Source organism: Prionailurus bengalensis, chromosome A1 (genome assembly GCF_016509475.1).
Source record: "Prionailurus bengalensis isolate Pbe53 chromosome A1, Fcat_Pben_1.1_paternal_pri, whole genome shotgun sequence".
NCBI lineage: Eukaryota > Metazoa > Chordata > Mammalia > Carnivora > Felidae > Prionailurus > Prionailurus bengalensis.
In genome coordinates, this window is record NC_057343.1 from 129,724,085 (window position 1) to 129,738,661 (window position 14,577).

Genomic DNA, 14,577 nt, shown 5'->3' on the forward strand with positions numbered 1-14,577 from the left:
GTGAGTAGCCTAGAAAGGGGAGAGAAAATCAAATACACTGTACTTGGTGTAGAGTGAGTATTTGGCACTATTGTGTGCCCTGTCCAAAATATGTCCTGACATTTGCTCCCACTGCAGTAAACTTTACTTTTTTTCATGACGACTGCATATCAGGTTTCCCCAGACCCGGTGGGTCGCAAGCAAAGAAAATGGGGTAGGCAAATTTCGTGAACCTAGGGGCATTGTCTGAGCAAAGTAAGATCTCCTGTTTTCTTGTCCTGATGGAGTAGCAGCAGAAAGTTAATGAAAGTCAATGAAGGCAGAGGAGACACAGACGAGACCATCTTCTATATGACTGTAAGCTCCCTAAAAGCAAGGATTAGAAATTATTTGCCTCTCATGTCCACAATAGGGCCTGGAGGGTGGTGAGTACTCCAGGAATATTAGTAGCATGGGTGGATGAATGGAGGGCAGGTGAGAGGCACAGGACACAGGAGATAATTAATTAACATTGGGTTATGTAATGATGTTTTGCGGGGGTGGGTGATGGCAAGGAATGGCTGGAGAAAGATTTCATTTATGTGATAGGCAAATAAATTCTGGAAGTGTTAAGTTAAAACTAGTATGATTGCATATTTAGTTTTGTCATCGTTCTAGCTTTTTTTGAGCAGTGCTTAATGCTGAATGAGAGTGAGGGTAGAAGGGGGAAAGGAGGCCTAGAATTATAGCTCATGGGCCTCTCTCATTCTGGATCTTGTAAAATGCAAACCACTGAGGAGTGGACAAATGACTTAATGATGATGTTGTCAGGGCCCTCAGAATAAATATTGCCTTTTCCATTCCCACTGCTGGTTCTACATAGTGCAAGCTGACGTATCCTCGAAAGGCTGAGATCTCCTCATTCTTATCTTCTGAGTCAGGCAGCACGAGATGGTGAAAAACTTGCTCAAAAAGCATTTGTATCGTTTACCCCTGTCCCTTCAAGCCAAGGTGATCCTTTCTGGCCAAGGATCCTGTCCTATAAGTGAGTTGCCTTTTTGTATTTGGCAGTTAGAAATCTAAATTTAAAGTCAAGGTACTTAAAAGTCAGAATACAGAAAGAGTTTCTATCTCCAGATAATTCTATCATGGAGCTTAAAAGGCTCATCTGGAATATTAGAGGGCAGGGAACTTCAAAGAAAGCAAAACCATGTGTTATTATCAGAATGAACGTAGATCTCTAAGAATTCTGTGAAACCCTCTTATGTGGGTCCATGGCATGCTAGTCATTGAGGTGGATGTGGTCCTGGCCGGGTGAGCTAAGAAAGCTGGATTCTTCTAGGGAAATAACTTTCTATGATATCATGATGGGGATGTGCAGGTGCAGTTGGGTGGGAGCCCTTGGCAGCAGGGCTCCCTGTAATGGGTCCAAATCCCTGGTGCCCGTGCTCTCCTGCTCAAGTCACTTCTGCTCATGGACCTGTACTATGACTCACAGGCAGCCAGCAGCAGCTGAGAGGAAATGATGTGGCAACTGTGTCCAAAGATGATGGCTAAATGTTGAAAATAGAAAAGAAAATCCATTAAAAAAATATGCCATTGTATTTTATAAAGGCTGTACAAGATTTAAAAAGCATGTTTAGCATTCCAAGTATTTTTCCTTTTGTGTCTTTAGAGACTAGCTCTGAGAGTGATTTTTTGTTTACTTAACATTTAATCAAAAGAGATTTGGACCCTGCCAGCTTTTGAACAACAGCTTCAGTAGCCCTGCCTCTTTGCATTTAGTGCGAAGAGAGAAACTTCAACCAGACGGAGAATTTGATGTCTGTAATATGCACTAAAAGATCAGCTGGTCTAACTTTACAGGGCTAATAAAAGGGAAGAATTTTCCTGTGCTCAGGTCTTTTATGAATTATAAATAACCATTCACTTTGGAAGATAGCACATCATAAAATTTTTTTTCACAAATATGCACAAATCCATTTTAAGATCCAAGGAAAAAGATGTTCAAAAGTCTCAGATGTACTCAGTTTTGATTTCGTGGGGAAACATGTTCTTTTACCATATGGATGCTTTTAAGGGGGCCTTCAGCTGGGGCTTAGTAATGGTACCCCAGTGGCTAAATAAGGGATTTCTTTCCTTCTAACATTATTTCTCTGTTATTAAAGGTGGAAAAACCTTCCACAAATAGCATACTATTAGACTGCTTTAGGGGGTGTCCTGGGAATCAAGGTTATGTATCTGCTCCAGAAATACTGTCTGTAATTATCATTCCTCAGTGGTTCTGAGGATGCAGTCTGGGTGTTTTCATTAATTTCTTGATTCTGCTAGTCTGGAGTGCGTGCCTGCTCTTGATATTCAATATTTTGCAGTAGGAGTTTTTTGTGGTTTTTTTTTTTTTAGGGTCACAGGTCTCTCCCCCTCCCTTCCTCTCATAATAACCATTTCCTGGCTTCTTTTGTCTGCTAAAATAAAAAGGTACGAAAGACTAGATTTGAAAAGGAAGAGAGCTCAGATGTGAGATTCTTCCAAATCCAAGCCTTTATCTACCCTATTTATAATTTAATATGAATATTAAGAGAGAGAGCATTCAGATCTGACAAACAACTGAGGAGAATCCACAGGTCAGACTAGCATATCGATGTCTCTCCCCAGCACATTATTATGAGTGTTTCCAAACAAAGTTGAAAGAATTTTACAGTGAATACCCATATGCCCCACCATCTAGTCATAGATTCTACCCTTAACATTTAACCATTCTTATTTTATCTCATATCTGTACATCCCTCCTCTATTAATCCTTTCAAAGTAGATTGTAAGCATCAATCAATTTCCACTTAAAAACTTCAATATTTCCTTTCTTTTTTTCTGTTGTAAAATTTATATACAATGAAATGTACAATCTTAGGTGTACATTTTCTGAGTTTGGACAAATGTATACCTGTGTTCCCAAGCTTCTGTAAACACATAGAACATTACCATCATCCCAGAAAGTTCCTTTGTGCCACTTCCCGTCAATCCTCACCCTTACTTTCCTTCCCAGAGGCAACCGCTTTTTTGAGTTTTGTCACTGCAGATTAGTTTTGCCTCTTCTAGAATTTCATGTAAGTGGGATCAAATAGGATGAACTTTTTAATGTAAGACTTCTTTCACTCAGCATACTGTTTTTGAAATTCAGTCATGTTATCGTGTAACACTAATTCATCTGTTCCATTGTGTTGCTGAGTAGTATCCATTATATGACTATACCACAGTGTGTGTAGCTATTCCCTGCTCATAGATACCTGGGCCATACTCAGTTTTTGGCTATTGTGCCTAAAGCTGTTGGGAACATTTTTATAAAAGTCTTTTTAAAGACTTATGTTTTCATTTCCCGTTTGTGGGAAAAGACCCATTTGTGTTGACTGCTGAATCACAGGATGAATGTGTGTTTTGTTTCAAAGAAACTGCCATTCCTCTTTCTAAAGTGGGTGCACCATTTTGTATTCCCACTAACAATGTAGGAGAGTTCCAGTTGCTTCCCATCTTTGCTGACATTTAATGTTGTTAGCCTATTTACTTTTAAACCATTTTGGTGAGGGTGTAGTAATGCCTCATTGTGGTTTTAATTTGCCGTTTCCCAATGAATAAGGGCATTGAACACGTTGTCATGTGCTTATTTGTCATTCATACATCTTCTTTTGTGAAGTATCTGTTCAAAACTTCTGTTCATTCAAAATTTTCTTTGTCTTTATTGTTCAGTGGGAGTCCTTTATACATTCTGGACTGATGTCCTCTGTGGAGTTTATGTTTCACAAATATTTTCTTTCAGTCCATGACTTGCCTATTAATTTTCCTTTAAATTTTTTTAAATTTTTATTTATTTATTTATTTATTTATTTAGAGCCAGCAAGCTGGGGAGGGTCAGAGACACAGGGAGAAATTCCAAGCAGGCTCAGGGCTGTCAGTGCAGAGCCCCATAGGAGGCTCCAACGCACAAACTATGAGATCATGACCTGAGCGGAAGCCAAGAGTCAGACACTTACCTGAGGGAGCCACCCGGGTGCTCCTCATTTTATTTTTTAAATGTTTATTTATTTATTTTTTAGAGAAAACGAGATTGCTAGCGGGGGAAGGGCAGAGAGAGAGAATCCCATGCAGGCTCCCTGCTCTCAGCACGGAGCCTGACAGGGGCTCCATATCACAAACTGCAAGATCAAGACCTGAGCTGGAGTCAAAGAGACAGACAGTTAACAGACTGAGCCACCCAGGAGTCCCTTGCCTATTCATTTTCTTAAAAAAAAAATTTTTTTTTAATGTTTATTCATTTTTGAGACAGAGTAACAGAATATGAGTCGGGGAGGGGCAGAGAGAGAGGGAGACACAAATTCTGAAGCAGGCTCCAGGCTCCAAGCTGTCAGCACAGAGCCCGATGCGGGGCTCAGACCCACAAACCGCTAGACCGTGACCTGAAGTCTGGTGCCCAACCAACTGAGCCACCCAGGCGCCCCTTGCCTATTCATTTGCTTAATGGTCTCTAGTGATGGGAAGTTTTTTTATTTTGATGAAGTCTGATTTATCAGTGTTTTCTTTTATGGTTATTGTGACCTAAACAAAGCACATTGATCTCAATAAATGGTGTACTCAAAAATCTATTGTAGCCTCAAAAACACTCAAAGCTTCACTGGTTTAATTGCAATAGATGTGTCTTCCTGAAAAAAACATCTATTTACATGCATTTTTGGGAACAACTGAGGAAAACCTGGTGACTTGTAAACGCTCACTCTCAGTATCCAGAGGATGAAACAAATTCTAGACCTCCCTTGCTACTTTGCACTACAGTAACAAGACTTCTGTTTTCGGTTTGTTTCGTTGCGAAGATTTTTATTTTTTATTTTTAAGTAATCTCTGCACCCAACATGTGGCTCAAACTCACAACCCTGGGATCAAGAGTCACATGCTCCATAGACCGAGTCTTCTGTTTTATTGGTGGAAAGAGTCACCACCTGGTCAAAGTCATGTTATGCTATCAAGTCAGTCCTTTGGCTTATGAGCATCACAAATGTTTTTTTTTTTAATTAATTAATCATATGTTATTGAGAAATCATATTATAAACAGTTTGAATGTATGGCATGAATGGATGAAGTCTTCCCTACAAAGGCTTTAAGAAATTGAACTAAAGGAAAGAAATCTACAGAGAGACCCAGGTGTCAGTGACAGCATGGGGCAAAATTAAGAGCAGATTGAAGAGGGGAATGGTCGGCAATGAGTAAAGCAGAACTTGGAAAAATAGAGACCAGCTGAAGAGACATTCAACCTGTTGTGATTCTTTCAACCTGTTACTGGGCTCCACATCTTCCCAAGATTGCACCCCAGACTCTTTGCCAAATGCTGTGTTGTCACTAAAGCTGTTTGATTTCTCCCTTTGTTTCCTTTTGGGACCTAAGGGACACTCAATACGGACATGACATTTTGAAAACTAAACTCACATCTTTTTCACCCTATCTTCATTGTTGTTCTGGCCTACTTTCTCTTAGACACTTTCTTGAGGGTGTGGGCTGAATGTGGTCTTTCAAACTTTCATGCCAACTCCCTTACGTGTCTTTCCCTCTCTGATTCCATCTTTTCCTGGGATCATTAATGTTGTGAAACTGCTCATTTAGTTGTGGGTTACCCTGGGCCTTCTGTGTCTTCTGTCCTCTATTTTTTTTTTTTTAAATCACTGAAATGATTTCCTTCTTTATTAGAGACTGATTCAGGATAGAAAAGGGGTGAGACTTGAGTGGATGATTTTTGCTGTTTGACTACAGGTTGAAACAAGCAGTTGGATTTTTGGGTTTCATTGATCCTCTAGGTTTTTATAACCAATTCCTTTGGTTACTGATTGTATGATTCTCACTGGAAATTATCTGGAAATATGAACTATGGAGAGAGAGCACCAATTAGCAAAGCTCTAGGTGGTTTTAACCCTGGAGAATATTCCCCAATGACTATGTGGGTGTGCCTGCCAGGCCTGGAGAGGATCTAGGCTAACGATGAGTTTCCTGACCCACCAGTCCTCGTCCAGTTGCTTGAGTATGAAGATTAGATGTGGGTGGTAAGATTTCCTGGCCTCCTGGATCTATTCCTGAAGAGAGCAGATAAGGTCAGGATGAGGGAAGTCTAGGTTCTGAGTTAGAAAAATCAAGTACGATTTCAGGGTCTCTGAAACAAAGATATGTCTTGAGTAATTCATACACAAACATGATTGAAGTAATCAGAAGGGAGAAATGAATGGGGTTAGAGTCACAGGGCCACATGATAAATTATGCCTGGCTATGCAAGTAGGTTAAATCATTTCCTAAGATGTTGCCAACAGCACAAATATCTGCATTTAGCAACACATGCAACCAAAAAGGGAACCAAAAATACTCTCCAAGTTTCTTCTCCTTTGGAATAGTGATTCCTGCTATTTTACTGTCTCCATTGAGGCACTCAGGGATCTTGGGTGAAGTCAGCTAGATCGGTCCCCCTGGCCAGCCATGTGGGTGGACTTAAGTGGGTACCCGAAAGTGGTGGGGAGGGTTGTGAAGCTGTCCTGTTGCCAACCCTCCCCAAGACCATTTTCTGCTCCTGCATATTTTTCTTAATACCAATGGGAGTGGGAGGTGAAAGTATCCAAAACCCAGTCTTGGAATCTTTTTTTTCTTTTTTTCACTTTGAGCTACTTCAAAATGTATATAAAGTAAAATGCAGAACCTTGAAACCCTGTTTCAGCCTGAAACTCACTTGGCTCAGTTGGATTGGCTGGGCTGCAGGGTCCTTTACAAGCAGAAGAGCCTGGGTTGGATAAGAGAAATGGATAATTCTGGATGGGACCCATGGGAAGCATACACTGATTCTTTCCTCTGACTCTTCCTTTCTTTCTTCCTTCTTTATTTCCTCCCTCCTTTTCTCCCTCTCTCTCCTATTCCTTCCTTCCTCCTTCCCACCACCACCCCCCTTCTCTTTTGCGCCCTTCCTCTCTTCCTCTCTGTATTCTTGTTTTTTTTTTTTAATTTTTTTTTTAACGTTTATTTACTTTTGAGACAGAGAGAGACAGAGCATGAACAGGGGAGGGTCAGAGAGAGAGAGGGAGACACAGAATCTGAAACAGGCTTCAGGCTCTGAGCTGTCAGCACAGAGCCCGACGCGGGGCTCGAACTCACAAACTGTGAGATCATGACCTGAGCCGAAGTCGGACGCTTAACCGACTGAGCCACCCAGGCGCCCCTCTCTGTATTCTTGTATTCTGCCGCTCCATCTTCTAAGGAACTGGTCTGAGAACAAAGGGAGAGGCATGGTAAGGAAGAAGACTAAAGAAACTTTTCTTGTGACTGAATAAAAACTGACAATAAAAATGCCAAAGTTTGGTGATTATACTGATAACTGAATGGGAAATCAGTACTGTACAGAAGCTTCACTTACTTTTTAGGCAAGATAATTCTTTTTATATATTTACCAGAGTTCGGCAGGAACATCTGGCTGACTAGCAGTTATATTTTCTGAAGGGAGGGGGGCAGCCATTGCTACCGTCAAGTATCCTCTAACTTTTCCTTAGTACCCTAAGGTTTATCTGAATCTCACAATATCTGTGATCTTCTGAGATCCAAATTTCCCTTCAAGCTGATGTTTGTCTTTCATTTGTTTTCTAATTAGCATTCAGGTTTCAGCCCTAGAGTGCACTGCCAGAGGCAGAACGTCTCCCTTGGTGGTGACCCTTGTTGTCATTCTTCTAAAGTGAATTCACAGGACTGTTCTGTGACTTTCAACTTTGCTCTGTGGTACAAGGTCTGTGAATGTTTAGTTGACAATACGTGTGCGCCTCTCTCATTTCCTGTTTTTAAGGGCTGCACTTAATTTATTTGAAAGGGTGGAATATTTTAAATTACAATTCAGCAGTTTTACTAAGGAAGGCTGTAAAACACAATGAGCAAGGAGTTTTACTTCCTCCTCACAATTGCTACTCCCCGGTTTTGAAATCTTGATATCCTCCAATCAGTGGGAATGACTTTAACTTAGGCTGGAACAGTTTGAACAGCAACCAAGCCATGGCTGGAACTATAGAAGGGCAAGGGATTCCTGCACACTATAATTCCATTTTTCCAGACGCCTTATTAGTACCCGGAATGTGTCTGCCTATGCTTGATATTGTTCTATCATGTTGAGTTCCCCTCCCCCAGGCACAGCATTTGGATTGGTTACAGAATACAGTTGCTCAGCCAATCAAGTGAAACCTTTCTCCTGCAACCCTAGCAACACCTGACAATGGTCATTGACAAATGTTAGCAGAAAAATCCCTCACAAATCCAACCAGCCATGAAAGTGGTTTCTGGCGAGAGCAAACAGCTAGTCCTGCCCACAGAGCACTTTGTGTGGCCAGAGGACTTGGTGTTTGGTGCCAGATCTGTAAAAACAGAACCTGCATGTGGATGCCTACCTCAGTATGCCACCACTTAGGCTGAGCTGGCTTTGGTCAAAGCCATTGTTGGAGTCAGCGATCTGTTGTATGTGTGTATGTAGGGGTGGGTCTCATCTTCTCCCACACCGACCAAACCCTCATCCCCAAACAGAATATTTTCAGTGGTTGGAGAAAAAGTCCACATAAAACTTCGGCTCCAAGGTCACACTTCTATGTTGGATGGTAATTTGTTCCTTAGGGTAAGGCAAGAGGAACATTTTCTGAGGGCGGCAAGATACCTGGCTGTGTCCCCAGTGGCACTTTTCCAAGCCTTCTGGCTACACATCTTTCACTTCCCAGCCAGCCTCTGAACCCTGTTAGGGTGCAGTTGGCCTGTCTGGCTCACCTGCGGGCACATTGGGACACTCCTCTCAGGAGGCTGCTAGACCTAATGAGCTCTCACTGCTCTCCGGGAGGCTTCATGACTGAGGGATCTGTAGGCAGACCTGGCAGAGGCTAGGGTGGGGGAGGGGGCAGGGAATGGAGAATAAGAAAGGGGACCTGCCAAAAACATGCACAGACAATTCATACGCAAACACATGTTCCCACAAAGACATAATAGCTGTGTGTATATGATACCCTCCTGAAGTCCCCTTACACGATCATTCCAGTTAGTCTAGCCACCTTGGAGGCATATTTCAAACCCTGGTTGAGTAATCCATTGTGTGGTGATTAGCTGTTAATGAAGCTGAAAATACCTAAATCATCCAAGAGGTAATCTGAATTAATTTTTTTTTGGTTACACTGCAAGACAAGTTGGTGTCAAGACAAAGACCTGGGGGACGCAGAGGCATTTGCACACACAGAGATAAACCTAGGTAAGAGGAACAGAGGTAGAAGAACCTGGGGTACAAGATGGGGAAAAGAAAGGAAAGGGAAACTTCAAGGACAGACATGAATTGAAGAATGGGAAACCCAAGGTAACATTTTGAAATTAGTGATGTTCATTCAATGCTCCCCACCCACACCCCAGACACCCTCTATTAGGACCACCCTACAGTGCCTGTCTGAATTTAATTTTCTATGGGGGCTGGGCGGAGGGGGTGGCAGTCAGTTTAACGAATTCCTTGAGATTATAAAATGGTAATAGCTTCAAGTCTTAGCCTTTCAGGGGATAGTGATATTTTTCAAAGGGGGCTCATTAAGGTCCAAAGAACCAAATCTTTAATGGTTGAATTGTAAATTGAGAGGAATATCTTTAGTGTGGAGATGTGGCCTTGCTCAAACACATTTGTAAGGTAGAAGCCTTACAAAGAAGGCTGGGGAGGGTGGGGAGTGCAGAGGCGAGCCAACCATCAGATGGATGCTCTACAGAACATGGTGTCTTAGATGGCAGAGGAAAAGCAGCAGGCCTGACTTACACACAGGAACAAACCAGGAGTTGTTAGAATATTCCATGTCCGTCCTTCAGGGAACTTGGAAACTTTCTGGTGACTTGAGATATGGAAAATTACAGGGGTGCCTGGGTGGCTCAGTACATTGGGCATCCGGCTTTGGCTCAGGTCATGATCTCGCGATTCGATTTGTGAGTTTGAGCCCTGCATCTGGCTCTGTGCTGACAGCTCAGAGCCTGGAGCCTGCTTCAGATTGTGTCTCCCTCTCTATCCGCTCCTCCCCCGCTCACACTCCGTGTCTCTCTCTCTCAAAAATAAATGATAAACATTAAAAAAATTTTTTTAAAGAAAGAAAATTATAATAAAGGATACCATACATTGTGTTAAAAACCAAAACTTATGTAGCCATATACATGCACATAGTTCTCGGTTTCTGAAAGAAATGAAGCCATTCTGAAAGGAAGTAAAATTGTGGGCATTGTCTATTGAGGAATCAAAAACTTTTCTTCCTTTCCCAGATTTTTAGAAGTTTGTCAGTTATTACTGGTCAAGTTTTCGGTGGGTATGAGCAACTATCAACTACGAAGACTATGGAACAACAACAACAACAAAAAGTCACATCAAATGTTTACTTCTTGCTCTGAAAGTTCAGCAATCTTGTCTTACTTGTGAAACAGAGAAAGACAAAAGAAAATTGACAATGTATATAGTATGGTTCTTTGTAACCCAACTTTCCGGGGGGTCAGAAAGAGCCGTATAAAATATCTGAAGCTTCATGAAAGTGCCTGGAGGGAAGAGGTAAAGGTTCTCACTTAGAGTGTATAGTTGATGCTCAACAGTTTGAACTTGACTTGAGGATAAACCAAGAGCCTGCAACTGGGACAAGGCATGTTTATCTTTAGTGCAGTGGTTTGGAGGTGGAGGCATTCCTGCAACAATTGCCTGGCACATTCTAGGCACAAAATATTTGTTGGTGACCCAGAACCACTGCCTCCAAATCGACCTTCTCTCAATTCACAGATACTATCAAAGGAGGAAAACCCTAGAACCCCAAGAGAAACCCATTACTCTCCTCTTAATCCCCAAGAGATCAGTGTTTGCTATTTCCATGGCAACCAGAAGACGAAAAATGGCCAAAACCTGAGAGCTACTTCAGATGAAAGCCAGAAAAAAGAAAATTAACAAGAGACATGTTACAGACAGCATGGATGACAGTGTGGCCAGGTTTCCGAAATTTGGGGAGATTTTCTTTTTTCCTTGGAAGAATGCAATGCTGTCCAGAATGTAGCAGTGGAGCTTCTTGCTGTGCTGCTAAATGTTGAGTACTTCGTTTTATTCTTTTCTTGAAATGAGTGGAGGGACCCATGGGCCTTGGCAGCAATTAAGTGAAGGTAAGCTGTTGGAAATTGCTCTCCTGGCAAGCCTTGATGTTAACCTCAATGAGGAGGCCAGTCTGGCTACAGTGCCCTTGTTCCCTTTCTTCCATGGAGTGAACAAATATTTATTGAGCACCTTCTATTTTCTAGGTAATCTATTCCACACACAACGAAATGAAAACTTACAACTCTGATAAGGGCTCCTAGGAGAAGTCCCTGTAACTACTAGAGTGTGTAGTAAGCAGAGCTGACCTGTTAGAGCGGCCAGGCCCTCCTAAGGAAGTATGATTAAGCTGAGTAGGAGGAAACTGGGCCGTGGTTGCAGGGCCTGGGGAGGGAGAACATTCCAGGCAGTGGGAACTCTTGGGCAAAGGCCCTTTGGAGGAAGTGAGCCTCAAGTGTTCGAGGAACTGAAAGCAGGCCTGAGCAGCCTGTGTTGGCAGAACCCCAGAGTGTGAGGGGAATGAACTTGGGGCAAGGCCAGTTGGAGATGTGAGCAGGAGCCAGGTCATTCTCAGTGCAGAGACTAGTCTTGCAGGGTGGGTTTGTTAGGGACTTTGGTGTCTATCTCTCCTCATTCCAGGGTGAACTCAAGCTGTAACAGGAATGTATGACAGGCCCTTCTTGTGTGTGATCTGGGAATGGCAGCTTCTGGTTTATCTGAAATCCATCAGAATATTGCCATACATTCCAGATGTGAACCACCAAGTTTCAAAGGATTATAATTTTATGAAATACTTTAAACCTAAATCACATTCAAGATATTTTATGTATGAAGACTCAGGCACTTTGGAGCCATCACCATGAATTTCACTTATCATCATATATTAACTGCTCAGAAGCCAGAGTTTGACCATCTAATAACTTCCCCTGTATCTGTGACCCACCTGGAATCTGGGAAGTTTGCAAGAAGCCAAAAAAAATGTAACAAATTTTAAATACATATTTTTACCAGAGGGTAGGTCCTCATTAAGAACTTAATTGATTAATTTCATTCTACACACAGTTCTAACGAGTGGGTTTTTTGGGTTCCAAGGGCACAGCAGATAGGGAGCAATAATTTAGAATGGGAGAAGGGATGGGGTGGTATATGTAAATAATTAAAAGTAACAGGGAGCAGTACAAATGTAGAGGAGACCAAAAAAGAACCCCCCCCCCCAACAAAACAAAACTCCTGAGACAAAAAACCCATAAGAATTGAAAACTACATTAAAAAAATAAAAGTAAGGAAGAAAGAGAAAGACCAAAAGCAAACTGGGGCTTTAATTACAGACAAATCTTCTTGCATGCCTTAAGATCTTGAGGGCATTGTTGTGTTTATAATAAGACTTAATGCTTAAGAAGTCAGTCATATTTTAGAAGGATTTCTGGGCCACAGAGTCAAGCTCTTAAAAAGGGTGTTGGTACTTAAGAAGTAGATCTTCAGTCATTGGGGAAATTGTTGAGGATGGTTCTTACCAAGGTTCTGCGTAACCACGGGTTTACTGTAGTATGGTTCTGTGGATGTGTTAATACAGATTTTGGGCTGAGAAAATATGTGACATACCAGCTCTTGCTGAAACTGCTTCATTTTCACAAGCCCTCGAAATCTGGGTTTGAAGAAAATCATTGGAAGTGACGCTTTTCATATGTGAATTGTCATGGTGCTATTCTGGACAGTGAATGAGTTCTTGAATATTTAAAAATATTGTAGGTGATACAATGTGCTCCATAAATACATCTTAAAGTTTGGCTTTCACATTTTTAACTTTAATTTTCATGCTACCTCTTAAATGCAAATAATCTTTCTCCAGGCATAAGGTGCTCTCAAAAGTTATGTGGTTGTCTGAATTGTATGTTTTCACTTCCTCCAGATGGGAATAAGAATGAATAAAAAACAGTCCGAACACTTTGGAGAATGCTCATGCTATATGTTTATGGAATGATTTGGGGGATGACATTATGCGTTGCAAATAAATCCTCCGTACATGTCAGGGCATTTTCTGTCTCCCTAGAGAATATGTTCACACTGTAGTAGTTGATGTTTTAATTGTGTTTTTCTGATTCTATCTCACTTATCAGACCCATCTGCAAAAGAGTGATGGAATTTTGAAGAAATCATTAATTTTCTAAATGACAATTCTTCTATATTGCTACTTTTTCAGTGTTTAACAGGAGTTTTTGTTTGTTTTCTTTTTTCCTCCAGTTGACATAGGTAAATAAATATGGAAGTAAATATTTTCACATTATCCAATTAAACATATTCTTGGGTCTATCTTGTGACAAGCTTTACAAAAGACCTAGTAAAACATTTCAGCAATTACAAAGGGGAAAGACTAAATGCTCTAATTAAATGTGGCATTTCCTATTTCTTCTGGCTATCAACTAGGTTCTAGGCCTGGTTGGAGGCCAGTAAAGCATTCTGGTTCTGAGATGGCTTTTATATGATGAGACTCACCACGGATCTTCAGAGTGGAATGAATAGCAGAATGATACCAGTCTGGTCAGTTTTCACAATACTGAAATTGTATACAGTCTGTATTTACACTAAAATGTTTTTGCTCCAAATTAACATAATATAAATAAAAATAATAGCTTACCTAATATTTAACAAAAGCAAACATTTATCTCTTGAGAGAGAAATTATTGTTCAAATACAAAATTTATTTTTTTAGATTTTATTTAAAAAAAATTTTTTTTTCAACGTTTTTTTATTTATTTTTGGGACGGAGAGAGACAGAGCATGAACGGGGGAGGGGCAGAGAGAGAGGGAGACACAGAATCGGAAACAGGCTCCAGGCTCTGAGCCATCAGCCCAGAGCCCGACGCAGGGCTCGAACTAATGGACCGCGAGATCGTGACCTGGCTGAAGTCGGACGCTTAACCGACTGCGCCACCCAGGCGCCCCTAGATTTTAATTTTTAAGTAATCTCCACACCCAACAAGGGGCTCAAACTCACAACCCCAAAATCAACAGTCACATGTTCTACCAATTAAGCCACCAGGCACCTCTCCAAATTATAAAATATAAAGCAAATTTATTTGTAAGCAAGTTGTTAACCTGATCATTTTGTGTATGTCGAGATGTAATGATTTATTTTTCAAAATTCCAGATTGTAACTTATTCCCTCGATTAGCTGAGATGACTAGCAATAATGATGAGGCAATGTCATTTTTTCTTTCTGGAGTCTTCCTTCTAAGCACTGGACTGTGTGAAGTTCTTGCCACTAAAGAGTAGTTTTCAAACTTGGGTGTAAAGAAGCCTTATGTGGGGAGTGACTGATGGTCAATTTATGGTTCCCAGCTCCAGCATTATGTTCAGGTGCACTCTAAGCGTTCTCTCTTTGAAAACCACTGCTCCAGGAATTTGATAAATCTCTATTGAATTTAACTCAATTTTTTCACTTTTTTAAATGTTTGTCTTGAGAGATAGAGCGCGAGCGTAAGAGTGCACTTGAACAAGCAGGGGAG